General features: G+C 35.2%; 1 protein-coding gene across 1 annotated transcript in view; it reads left to right on the forward strand.

Annotated features, from left to right (window-relative positions):
* LINGO2 (leucine rich repeat and Ig domain containing 2) overlaps positions 1–12111 on the forward strand; it is a 1121241-nt gene that overhangs the window by 488494 nt on the left and 620636 nt on the right. The window contains exon 3 of the mRNA XM_033122203.1: positions 10866–10946. The gene's annotated coding sequence lies outside the window, so the exon portion shown is untranslated. The remainder of the gene's footprint in view (positions 1–10865; positions 10947–12111) is intronic.

Here is a 12111-nt window from a genome sequence, read left to right on the forward strand (position 1 = left end):
TATGGTGATGTATTTAGAATGACCAACATTTCCCTAAGGCTTTTATTAATTTCAAATTATATTGCTGAGAAACAAAATATACTCTCAGAACTATAGAAATATATCCATCGTAGTGAAACCGTCTTATAAAAGTATTTGGCAAAATGAATAGAGATATAAAGAAAAGTTTCAGGAAAGTACATTAAAACCTCCTGAAGATCCCTAAGCAATATCCTGTAATAAGAAAAACTATGTACAAAGCCTAAAAGATGACCTAGAAAAATTGAATCTAGAATTTGGTTATGACTCTTTCATTAATAGATTACTTTGTAAGAAGTAAAAATGTAAAGCAAAGATTTGATAAACCCACTGATGTGCCAATAAGACACAGTCCAGAAAATATGAAACAGGTTCAGGAAAGGTTAGTGTGGTTCCCTGAGCCCCTTTCTCTCTGCTCTGAAGTCGTCTCCAGGGTTGCAGTGTCGTCCCAGTGTTCCGACAACTGAGCAGCATCATTGAGAGAGCCCGTCATGAGTTCACAGGCCCATTTCTTAAAAAGGGTTGCATCTCCTTTCCTGGGTAGCATCACGCTCAGGGATCTGCTGTCCCAGGAAAGAGCTGAATAGAAACCTGACCATAACACTCAAGCTTTGGCAACAGTGGCCTCTGAGGATGAGATAACTCCGAGAACACTCACTGTGGGATCTGGAGACCTAGGTTCTATTCCCAGCTCAGCTTGCTATCAGCAAGTTACTCAGTTCCTCTGGATCTCTACTTCCGCAGAGATTCAAATATAATTTGAGATCAGACTATTTTATGGATCCTTCTGGACGACAATTATTTTATAAATGACGGAGTCATACATTTTCACTGAGCCTATTTCTCTCGAGTTAACACTCTACTTCCTAATCTCTGTAGATTTTTCTTTCAAATTCTTCAGATACTACTTAGGCTAAGCTATTATAGTGAAAGGAACACATTTTGGGTAAATACGGTGCCTCTGCAGAGATGTGACTCTGGCTCGGGAGTTGATTCATCCAGTGTAGGTTTGGCTCTCTAAGTGGATCATCAGCTCCAGCAGCCAGACATCCCTTTCCTTATGCAGACATTCTCTATATCCCTCTCTCCTTCTTGCTCTCTCTCTCTCTCTCTTTTTTTTTTTTTTAATTTCCCACTTCCCTTTCTTCTCTATCGGCCTCTGTGAAAGGGCTGAGGCAGTGGTGATGAGATACAGAGACTTTGAAGAGTTCGTTGGAATGCCTGTTGTGAGAACACCACTGGTTGGGGTTGGATTGGGCTCTCTTGCTCCTTTCCCAGAGGAAGAAGTTAAAAGGAGCTGTTCCCCATGGTCTTCTGGTTCCTAGTCTTCCATCAACTTTGTCAGGAATTTTAGAGAAAGGCAGGCTGGAATTTTAAAGAAAGACAGGCTGAGTCAAAAACGCTTGGGTTTTCGAATAAAAAAGTACAAGGTTGAAACTGCACTTGGTTACTTATTAGTTAAATAAAGTAGGGAGATCGGCTATTGAATTCTGAGCTCAGGGCGCTCCTTTTCTGCACATGAGAATCACAGCACCTATCTCATGAGCTCATTAATAGACAAGTTTTACGGTATCTGACACACAGCTAGACATCACTAGGAGTCTCCTACATACAATTTAGGTATGCCAGACAATATAAAGAAGACTTTTTTGTGTATCTGATACAGCAGAGTTTGTGATCTATGATTTTTCCAGGGCAATAACTTGCCTTGTTTTTCTCTTCAGTCTCAGTCCCCTCCCAGAGCATTTCTTCAATAAATGTATAGTGAATAAATGAATTGTTGAACAATATTGTTCAATATATTTTTCAATATCTTATAAAAGGAACACTATTTGTGTCAGAAAAAACTAGGATTGATTATGGTTCAAATTGACTCCACAGGTCCAGTTCTTAAGTAATACACAGTGATACTTCTGCTCTGGTGTTTCAGAAGGAAACTAAGATTAAATACAAACACTGTCTGAAGAGTGTTTGCCAAGATGAGTTGTTAATAATAAGATATTAAAGGACCAATTGACTATTTCTGAGAAAGCAGAAGAAAGCAACTCAAGAGGACTTGATATGCACATTTTCCTTTTATACTTTTATCCCCAAATCTATGGTTAAATGGATATTGTAACAGTTACAAACATGAGGTATCTAACATCATTTTTTGCTATGGGGGTCTTACATCATCTTTTTTTAAGAGTAGCATAGCAGTCATTTTCTGAAATGTATTAACAGGATGTCTTTGTTGATTATGCATTAAGAAGTTTAAAACAACAATTCAAGGAGATCAGAATCAAAGTTAGAGGATGTGAGAAACTGGGTTTTGAGATTTTCTTGGAGTAGAGTCTCATTCTAGGAACTGTATTGTAGCTTTGATAATCGTGAAATGGTTTTTTTAAAACTCAGAACATTTTCCTGAGAGCTACCAAAGTTTTTGTATTCATTAATGCCCAACAATGACAGAAATGGATGGGGATGAAACAACCTCCCAAGAATTGTTTCTGGTGCTTTTAGTTAATTCTCAAATACCTTTGAATTGAGAACAGTTGAATGGGTACAATATTAATATTTTCTTTATGTCCAGTCAACTTTCTGAACAAGTGAAAGATGCTGCTGCATATTATCTCCAGGTCAATGTTGTATAAGTTTTTGAATATTAAAGACCCACCTGCCCAAAGATGTTTGATCCATATTATTGTCCCTTTTTTAAAGTTTTTTATTCTCCGCATTCATTGATTCATGCATTGATTCAACTTATTCGTTCTATAAGTATTTATTTAGCTCTTCCTAAGCTATGTACTATTAGAAGCTCCAAGTCTGTGGTGTAAGGATATAACTATCATTCTTGCTCACCTTGAATTTGCATGTTTATGAGAAAGGCAAAATATCAAATGAGTATGTGGAGAAATAAAATTTCACTGAGTGATAATAGCTCACATATATTCCTGATGTGTCAGACACTGTTCTGAGTGCTTACACATATTAACTCACTTACTAGTTCTCATAACCATCCTTTTAGCTAAATAAGATTGTGTCTCATATTATAAATAAGGAAACTGGGGCATAGCGAGGATAAACAGCTTGTCCAGTGTTGTGCTCAACACAAATCTTGAGCTCAAAACAATTGCATTATTATGGGAAATGACAGGGAGGAGGAAAAGTTGAGGAAGCCATATCAGTGGGCACTCCATTGAGAATGAGGTATTCATTTGGAAGTGACATTTAAGCTGAAACCTAATGTGAAAATGAAAAGGCAAGGGGAAGAGTAGGAAGAAGATGGCTCTAATAGAGGAGTAGTGCACGTAAGGACGCTGAAATGTGGCCAAGCTCTCAGCACAGATCGAGACTGAGCATGAGGGAGACAACGCCAGGATGTAGGACTGGAGAAGTGAAGTTTGGCGAGAGAGACAGAGAGAGAGAGAGAGAGAGAGAGAGAGAGAGAGAGAGAGAGAATGAGAATGCATATGGGAAGAAAAATAAATGTAAAAATCTCCAAAGTACAAAGGGAAGTCACTTATAGAGAGACATGATCCCGTTGATATTTTAAGATAATTCTAGAATAAAGAGAATGGATTGGAAGGCCAAGCGCATAAGTAGAAAGACTAGATAGGAGGCCATGAGAGTCATCCAGGAGACAGATAATGGCGCCGACTGCAGGGTGGCAGTAAAGGTGATCGCACATACATGGATTCAGGGTGCACTTGAGGAGGTGAGAGAGGAGGAACCCGGGACAACGACAGTGGCTTCTGGGTTTGGATTTCTGATTTATGGTATTACTGCCTTATGTTCTCACGCTAGGATTATTATGCTGAATCATGGTATTTCTCTCAAAAGCCTCAGTTAAAATGTCCCAATATTAACTGGAATCACATTTTCAGTTAATTTATTAAATGGTTGATCCATATTGTTTTCTTTATTAAGTTTTTTATTCTCTGCATTCATAGATTCATGCATTGCTTCAACTGATTCCTTCTGTGAGGATTTATTTAGCTCCGCCTAAGCTATGTACTATTGGAAGCACCATAGCATAGAACAAGAACCTAATGAATATAAATTTAGGCAGCTGTAAATGGAACACAGGTTACTAAAGCTCAGGAGACTATGGGAGAGTCCTGGAAGGTGGAGATGAAGGTGAGGAAGGGGTGGTGTGGCCTCAGGGAAGGTGTGGACTGCATCCAGACTGGGGCGCTTACTGCGTCCAGACTGGGCCGCTTGGTTACTGTGTTTGGAGCTGGCACTTCCGGCGGGTTTTGTAGACACGCCAGAGCTCACATACATTTCATCATTTATTTGTTAATTCACTCATACAACAAATATTTATTGACTGGTTTTCTGTGTTTGGTACTCTACCAGACATTATGTGGTGAACTAATTCAGCTCTGTTATTATTAACTAAACTATTTCTGCCACCCTACATCTACTTCTGTGGTTTGATAGCTTTGATTTAAGTGTGGGTAAGGTGGTAAAGGAAGATTTTCATGTGTACTCTTATCAGAATGCCATTATTACTATCTTTTCATCAGAGGTAGTATTGCATTGTTGTTAATAGCTCAAGCACCGGAGTTATGCTTCCTTGGTTTAAATTCCAAGTCTGTTAATTACGTGACTAGTTAATATCTCTGTGCCTCAATTTTCCATCTTTCAATTGGGATAAAAATAGTGTCATTTGATTGTTTTGAGAATTTAGTGAGCAAGTAGCTGTAAAGTACTTAGCAAGTACCTGGCTTATGGTAGGCATTTGGTGCATATTAAGTATAATTATGTTAATGTATGAAAGGCATAAAAATTGTCTTACTGTGTGTGTGTGTGTGTGTGTGATTCAAAGAGAAGTATTTTATAAAGATACGTTTTGAGACCAAACTGAAATACGTTTCACTTGCAAAAATTTGTAGCCACAGTAGAATTTCAACTTTTTAAAAGTTTAAGCACAAAAAACTTTTAACTTGATGGACCTAATAAAAAGATAACAGGATATTTCTTTCACTCTTGGGTTTTGAAAGATGAAAGCAAATAAAAATGCTGATATCTCTACCACGTACACCGCTAAGAAAGTCAAGAACAAAAGGAAATGTAAGCCACCAAAAGCAATCCAAAGTGAAGTCCTCGTCATTCTGTTGGGAGCCACCAAACAAAGCAATTTAAAACCAGGCAACTTAAAATAGAGGACCGTAAACATTCCCCTTTTTATTACTGTCTTCCTTTCCTGAAGAACAGGTGATGTGCATTTCATACTAAAATGAAATTTAGTATAATGTAATTTCAAGAGTCTCTTTTCCCATCTAGGGCAACATGTTATAAGTGGAATCTCTATAGAGTAAGTCAGTCAAGTAATACTGTCATTATGCTTTTCTTTAATTTGGAAAAATGTGTACATTAATATTAAAAATTTCTAGTAAATGCCAGACTCAAAATTACTCCGTGAAAGTATTTCTCCTATTTCCCCTCTATATTCCTTCTATTGCCCCAGTAAATAGTACAGCTAACTTACTATATTAGAGTAATGAATTGTCTAGCTTAATTCTTAGTATTAGCCTAGCTGTTTTATAATATTAAAATTAAGAATTACATAGGTACTTTGTTATATTAGAATTGAGATTAAATAAATGGTATATCTATTTTCTATCCTAATGGAAAAGTAATGTTGAATGAATTTACGTTTCCAGAAAATGTCATTTATATTATGTCAATTTGTTGGAAATATTATTTGTTTTGATTAAGCAGGTAGTACTTTATGCAAAAACACCTTGTTTAAAATATTGGATGTTATATTTTTATGAATCTTAATAAAAAATTCTAGTGTAAGTCTAAAATTTAACATTAATTCAGAAAACAGACTGTATATCATTTTAATAACCAGCCTTTCAAACAAGAGTCAAAACAACAAATAAAAGAAAGGGAAAGCTTTTATTCAGAACTTTTATTTTATTTACCAATCCTGAAATGTTTGTAATAAAACACTTAAATCATCCAGTTCTCGCCAACTGCACTCATTACAGGTTCCAAGTTTTATAAAGCACCATTGCATTCAATTTAACATTTGTTCTAACCACTCCCGTGGCCAAAGCTATAGTTGATATTATGGAGGCAGTGATATATAACACATAAGTCTGTGATCTTGAAAAAATAACCGTGTCACTTTCTAAGCTTCAGTTTTGTATTTGTACAGGGACAGTACTACCTATCTCACAAGATTTATTGTATGGTAAATAAATTAAACAAAGTTTTTAAAGCGTCATATCCAGGCAAACAGTAGACAGGTTATTTCACTTATTCCTTCTATTTCATGACTAAAGAAAGTAATGTGAAGAGGACGCAGATGCCATATACTAGTTTAAAACATTCCATCTTCTCAGTGTATGAGAGACTCTCTCTCCCCACACAGTGTAGGGCACACCAGTTCTCTCAGCCATATCTAAGCTTTCCAACATGTTGGTGCAATTCCACGTCAGAGGTTATGGACCACTGGGTGCTCCTTAGGTGATGCTGTGTTTTGTGTCTTAAGGGATCATCCAAGCAATTCATTGCTCAAAACTCTTCATTGTGATAAACTCTGCAACCTCATTTTCTCTCCGTGTTAATGCCCTATACAACGTGGTCTTGTGTGAAAGCTACAACAGTAACAAACGGATGAGTTATACATTATACACACACACACACACATATAAATACATCATTTATTTCACAGTAGGTTCTTTAATATGTTTAAATATGTATTCTTAAAATATTTATGTAGGTTCTTTCAATGTATTTAAATATAGGTTCTTAAATGCATCATAGAGAATTAGGTTGCACAGAGCTCACAGACTATTGTATACTAAGTATTAATAATAGCGAATAAAAAATTCAGTAAGTGAAAGAGTTACTTTTCTTTTAAAAGGAGATGCCATAATACTGTGTATTCCTCTGGGAAAAAAAAAAAAAAGCCTTTTCATCTCTCTACCACTTTGAAATAAAGTATAGAAATCAGTAGAAAATGCTGTGGAAAGAAAAAAGAAGAAAGGTAAAAATATCTACCCTTTTATTTAAACCAGGGATTTTCTCCTAAACTCTTGTAAAGATAGAGACATAAATACATAACTAGAGGGTATTCATACCTAGGAATAGTCACAGTGTAGGTATGGATTTTTCTCTCTAAAATATTATGGAAACTCCAGCAAGACTGATACTCTTTTTTCCTTTGTTTTCAAATACTCCCTAGCATGCCACCATAAAACTAACAGATATACTTACAGTTTGAATCAGTTTTAAAATATTGCTTATCCATGGATATTATTATCCTCATTATCTAAAGAGGTAAATAAAACAACAGTTATTCTTTTATAAATTCCACTTGCATATTTCTAACCTTGAAGTTAAAATCACTTGTTTGAAAGAGTATTCAGTCAGCTCTGGTTTTCTTTTTAAAATATTAATTCCTCTAAAATTTCTGTTACAGTGTGTCCATCGACCCTCTTTACTATTTTTTTCCTCTCATCACCACTATCTTGTTCTCACTTATATTTTCTCTCATTTTGTAATAATAATATAGCAATAGCAGCTGCCATTTAATCACTCACTAAACGCTGGAGATTGTGATAAGTACAGTGTACTTTAATCAACACATTACTTCAGTGCTGCACTTAAAATCATGGTCCGCTGAGCACTGCATACACATTTGGGGTTCGACTGCAATATCTAATCATTGTATTGTAGAAAGACACTAGAAAAAAGGGAGGTGCTATCATGTACTGAAAAGGGAACCTACTTGGAAACCAGAGGCAAATATTATTTGATTTCTGCCTGTAACTGATCATGTGATTTTGGGGGGAAAATAATATTTGTACACCTAAGGTTAAAAAAAAGTCTGTGTATATTTTATAAATCTTTTCCAGGTTGACTTTAATTGGATTGTGTTAGATACACTGCCTGCTTTAGGTGTGATTTTATTGAACATCTTAAGCAGGTGGGCAGATTTTTTTCTTTTTTACACGTGCCCGGGCTATCTTCTCTCTACTATTGCAAATGCAAATTCGTCAAGTCCTGATTTTTTGTGTTCTAGATATTATCGCTTATCTCAAAGTATGTGCCTCAGTCAAAATGTTGAGGGCACAATTCCTCAAATTCTTTGCTCTGAGTCTCGTCCTCAGTTCAACTGAACCACATGCTCCAATTTTTATGAAATTGATTTTTCATACTTTCCCTCTTCTTCCTTTGAGCAATATTTACTCAATTACTAATATCATCCTGCTACGTTTGCAAATAATTTCGATATAAAGAACCTCCCCAAGTTAAGACAAATGAGTCACAAGATGTAGGATCACATCCGGGCCTGGATTTTCATCTTACTTGTTGCCGTTTGGTACAGAGTGCGATGCCTCATTTTTGTAACCACTGAATTATTTTTTAGGTATCACAGCTTTGCATTTCTTTCTTCCAATGTTCAATTAATAACACAGCAAATTCTGAAGGAATTTCTACTTAGACAATTGTACTCCTTCAACTCTCACCAGACTAAACACCCCAAAGACACATATACTTTTAGGGGTTTAGCAACACATTTTCCCCAGCTTCTTTTCCACTACCTTATCTGTTCCCTACTTTGTTGTTGTTGTTTTGTTTTTTTTTTTTAATTTAGAAAATTAGTCTCTCTAGTCCTTTATGTCTAGATGCTTCTTTTGTATTCAAACCATTTACTTTCCCTTCATAGCTTATTTTTCATCTCCCTCAAACAATATTTGGTCTTAGTTAAAATTATCTTCTTCCAGCAAAATTAGAAAATTAAAATGCGTAGGTTGGAGATATAGTACACATTTCTTCTTCCTTAAAGCTGTCATAAATCTAATTCTTAAATGTGATCATAAACAAAAGGACTTGTGAGGTTCCAGGATCATCCCCGCTCCCCAATAGAATGCTAAAATGCAAGTGTGGGGTCACACAATGATGGATTTTGTTTGATAACTTTCACATTCCATATACATGTTAAATTATTCAACAAACACTTTACACATTCTAAAACATGTAAGCAAATTAAAGATGTAGAACTTAAAAATTCGTTGGAAACAGCACTTCATTTTATGGAGCATGCAGCTTCCAATTTAGGATTTTTATGCTGAGATATATATAAGACAATGGGTAGCTGTCTACAAAGTATGACAATGTATGTATATCTTGTTGATTAAATGAGATACGTATATGAAAATGCCTATCACGGGATTTGTCACAGTGAGCCTCCAATAAAAATTTAGTGTTGTTTATGGTAGAGTTATAAATAACAAAATGAGAATAAGGCAAACAATTGTGAATACAGAGTTACAAGATGATACAACATTCTCTCAGTTGATGTGTTTTCAAGAAAGCAGGATAGCTCTGCAGTATGTCCAGAAATTCATAAAATGCTATGCAGCCATTCCTGATATTTCAGTATTTTTATGCCTATTGCCCCACTCTTCTGAACTTTAGAATACTCCTTTTCTTATCAGATGTGGTTGACACTTTCTTTCAAAGTTTGTTTCTCCCTAATGTAAATGTAGCTTCTGATGTCTTTCTAGAATGTAATGGAATATATTACCATGCAGAATTTATTTATTTGGCTAGAAAGCACCTTTGCTTCAAAGTGAGTTTTAATTTTAAGAATAGACAAGAGACAAAGAAGCACATTCTAAGGGAGCTAATAATAAGATAGATAGATAGATAGATAGATAGATAGATAGATAGATAGATAGATAGATGATAGTTATAACTAATATATACATAATATATAAATGTATATAAATATATGTCTCCTGTATAGATATTTAGTATTTATATGTACTAAATATATATAGTTCCTGCTGGTACCTTTCCGAAACATTGGTTGCTAATGTGATTTGTTTGAATCTAGCCGTTAAAGTATGGCCTTATAGGATCCCTCTGACAATGGGATAGGAAGCACTTTATTTCTGTTCTTGCCTCCTACATGTGCCTTGACAAGTTATACTTCTCAGTTAGGAGCTCCCTCCTACCATCTCTGCTCCTACCATGATATTCTTTGCCTCCTAATGGACTGGAGATTTTCAGAAAAGTGGTGGGAGGCAGGCACAGATGTCTGTGGTGCTGCTTCATTGAGATTTGTGCCCAAATTGAATAAACGTAGAGAAGTAACATTAGAGAGCAGCAGGGTACTTATATATCTTGCCTATCACTTTACTTCTCTTTTAGCAAGTAGGTGGGGTAACATAATAGTTAAAAATGTTTCTTTGATAGATAATTGAGACAGGTTGTGAAAGTTTGCATTATTATTATTATTATTATTATTATTATTATTTTGTTGTTGTGCATAATGTATATTATCAGAAGTAGAAGTCACTTAAATACCTATATATTTCATATCAACTTATCAAATGGATGACTGTCATTTGCCATATTTTGTGACTCTTGTCCAGGAAAATCTGGGGACATAAAGTAAGAATACTTGCTAAAATCTAGTAAAGAAATCACTAGTAAAAACTAAACAATGAGCAACACCCCCTATTACTTATAACTCACTGTCAAGGCGAAAAAATGTTTACGTTGGTAATGTGTACGTAATAAGAGAAGATTTCAATTACAAAAGCTGTAGTTCTCACGGTACAACAGCCTTTCTCAGCAAAGTAACATGTGATGGAGTGGTTTTCTTTTTTGTAGTGTTTCGTAATCTGGAGTCGACTTAATGCCTTGGAAATCCCAGGAGGACATAATTTTCATCGCTACATTATTCATTTAGCGAAATCTGTAGCAGCAATATATAGGAAGGTTTCTTAAATGGTGTGGAGAGATAATAAACATTTCATAGCTAATCAGCATAATTTTACAATGATATATGTTGCTCTAAATGTTCTCTTTCACCTTCTTTTTATTTATAGGAATTGAAGAGTGCCACCAGAAGGCTGCATCATGAGTTGCTTTGGCCTTTAAAGTGTCCAATGGATTTTTTATCACATAAGGTAAATACTAAGTTTATTTTAATGGTATTTTCAGGATGAAATGAAATAACTTTTTTTTGTCTCATGGCTTAATTTCTTGATACCAGAAAGTGAATTTTATTTTATTTAATCATATTTTTAATTAAGTAGTTCCTCTGGTTTGTTAGCTCCAAAGTGACTGAGGGAAGTTATTGAGATCTTGACAATCCCCTGTTGGGCTTATACATTTTTCTCTGTAAAACTATCATATATGTTACATGTGATATGTTTCAGATAGTCTATAATTGGTTTTTGTCTTTGTCAAGTGATTGTTGGCCTTTTAAACACAATATTAGCCTTTTCAAATGTTATACATTACATATGAATAAAGATTTTTTCTTTATTAATACTTATGATATGGGCAGTGATATTGGAGGTATATTGCTATTAATCTGAAGTGGAAGCTGAGTTACTCTGGGCTTTTTTTGTTTTCATTATTCCTGAAGGGCATAACGTTTACTCACTCCATAGTTTAAAAATTGCAATTATAAGAGTAGTAACCATATCATACTCTTTCAGAGGTTGTGTATGTGTGATGTGGGTGACTTTCTTTTTTGGGGAAAACTCTTATGAGTTTTTCTACTTTTTTTTCTTTGCTGGGAGTCTTTTACCAAGTAAGGCTTTTGTTTTCTTTTTTGTTTTCAGTTGTTAGAGAGTAAATTGAGTATTTGCGCTCACTGCTCTCTTTTCATCACATAAAATTATGGAGAAAGGAACTAGGATTTGAGGGGTATCCAGGAAGCTAAGGCTCGGCTAGCAACTGTTAAGAAAGACCACATTATTGCAACTAACGGGAGGCACATGGAGCTGTCTCCCTTTTTACTTCATGAAGGCCAAGAAATGAAGCAAAAACATTTCCTTCGGAAAAATGGGTATTCTAGAAAGGGAATCTGCCTGTTTCCAGCACTGTTTCACACGTCTATCAGACAAATAATAATAGCAAGGAAGGAATGACTAGTATGTAAATGGTCTACCAGAGTACAAATGGTGAACACACACACACCCACACACCCACTCACACTCACACTCACACAAACACACAAACACCAGTTAAGGATAGTGTGTTTGGGTCCAAAGGAAATTCTTACTCTCCATGCATGGAAATATAAGCGTAAATAAAAAATGAAATATATTTCAAGGAAAATAG

Source organism: Rhinolophus ferrumequinum, chromosome 12, assembly GCF_004115265.2.
Source record: "Rhinolophus ferrumequinum isolate MPI-CBG mRhiFer1 chromosome 12, mRhiFer1_v1.p, whole genome shotgun sequence".
Classification (NCBI taxonomy): domain Eukaryota; kingdom Metazoa; phylum Chordata; class Mammalia; order Chiroptera; family Rhinolophidae; genus Rhinolophus; species Rhinolophus ferrumequinum.